Source organism: Colobus angolensis, unplaced genomic scaffold (assembly GCF_000951035.1).
Source record: "Colobus angolensis palliatus isolate OR3802 unplaced genomic scaffold, Cang.pa_1.0 Scaffold44, whole genome shotgun sequence".
Classification (NCBI taxonomy): domain Eukaryota; kingdom Metazoa; phylum Chordata; class Mammalia; order Primates; family Cercopithecidae; genus Colobus; species Colobus angolensis.
Genome location: NW_012117821.1, coordinates 6,534,874 through 6,537,031, shown reverse-complemented (window position 1 = coordinate 6,537,031; position 2,158 = coordinate 6,534,874).

Here is a 2,158-nt window from a genome sequence, read left to right as displayed (position 1 = left end):
CGGGGTTTCACCATGTTGGCCACGCTAGTCTCAAACTCCTGACATCAAGTGACCCCCCAGCCCGGCCTCAGCCTCCCAAAGTGTGGGGATTACAGGTGTGAGCCTCTGTGCTCGGCCAAGAGACAGAAAATTTCTTCCTTCCATTAGAAAGCCAACTAGTAAGTGTGGGATAAATGATGAAATTAGAAAATCACCAATTGGTAACCATAGTATTAATAACTGATGCAGAAAAAAATCAGAAATGGATGCTAAAACTAGTATGTGATAGTGTGAGGGGTTATGCTGGGCACAGTGGCTCACGCCTGTAATCCTAGCACTTTGGGAGGCCGAGGCGGGTGGATCACAAGGTCAGGAGTTCGAGACCAGCCTGGCCAGCATAGTGAAATCCCATCTTTACTAAAAATAGAAAAATTAGCGAGGCATGGTGGTGCAAGACTGTAGTCCCAGCTACTCGGGAAGCTGATGCAGGAGAATTGCTTGAACCTGGGAGGCGGAGGTTGCAGTGAGCTGAGATTGTGCCACTGCACTCCAGCCTGGGTGGCAAAGTGAGACTCTGTCTCAAAAAAAAAAAAAAAACAAGAAAGAAAGAAAGAGAAAGAAGAAAATATACTGTACCTTATCTGCACATTTGAAAAAGAAACAGAAAGGATAAAAGGGTGTGGTCAGAATGGGGTGGAATAAAGGATAGAAGGAATGGATATGACACTTCCCTGAATATACTTTTTGGCATAGTCCTGAATTTCACATTAAAAAAAAAAAAGATGGGAAACCTTCTAAAATTGAATACAAAGAGAAATAAATTAATCAAACCGTGTTTCAAATGATTAAGATAACCACTGTGAAGAATGGGATGGGGAAGAACTAACCCAAAATCCTTTTCAGCACAGGATTTGGACTATATATCCACAGGCTAAAGACAAAAAATACAGAAGGTTCTTGCTTTGTTCAGTTCTGACATGTATGAATTTCAATTACCACAGTTTAATTAAATAACATCAGCCCAACAATAACATGGTTCAAAGGTAGTTACCATAGTATATTAACTACAATTGCATAAAGTATAAACTTTGCTACTAGCTCTTCAGTCCACAAATCTCTAACAACAGAGACACCTGGTGATCGGTAACCATCATCTCATTTTTTTCTTTTCTTTTTTTTTTTTTTTTTGAGATAAGAGTTTCACTCTTGTTGCCCAGGCTGGAGCATGATCTCGGCTCACCATAACCTCCGCCTCCCGGGTTCAAGTGATTCTCCTGTCTCAGCCTCCCGAGTAACTGGGATTATAGGCATGTGCCTCCACGCCCTGCTAATTTTGTATTTTTAGTAGAGACGGGGTTTCTCCATGTTGGTCAGGCTGGCCTTGAACTCCTGACCTCAGGTGATCCACGCGCCTCAGCCTCCCAAAGTGCTGCGATTACAGACATAAGCCACTGCGCCGGGCATCTCACTTCTTTCAAAGTGAGCAGGTGATTGGTTATTGTACTTACCTTATTCAGTTGTAGTTGTCTTGTCTCCTTGTCTGCCAGCGACTCACGTGACATTTGATAAAAATGAATAATCAGGCTGGCACAATGGCTCATGCCTGTAATCCCAGCACTGCGGGAGGCTGAGGCAGGCGAGTGGATCATTTGAGCCCAGGAGTTCGAGACCAGCCTGAGCAACATGATGAAACCCTGTCTCTATAAAAAATACAAAAATTAGCCAGGCATGGTGGCTCAAGCCTGTAGTCCCAGCTACTAGGGAGGCTGAGGTAGGAGGATCCCTTGAGCCTAGAAGGTTGAGCCTATAGTGAGACACAATCACACCATAGAACTCAAGCCCAGACAACAGAGTGAGACCCTGTCTCAAAAGAGAGAAACAAATAATCAGAAGAAGAAATTAACAAACAAACATAAAAGTGTAGTAAAGAAAGGAAAAGTGACTGGGCACGGTGGCTCACGCCTGTAACGCCAGCACTTTGGGAGGCCGAGGCAGGCGGATCACGAGGTCAGGAGATCAAGACCATCCTGGCTAACACAGTGAAACCCTGTCTCTACTAAAACTACAAAAAAAAATTAGCTGGGGGTGGTGGCACATACCTGTAGTCCCAGCTACTCGGGAGGCTGAGGCAGGAGAATGGCGTGAACCCGGGAGGTAGAGGTTGCAGTGAGCTGAGATC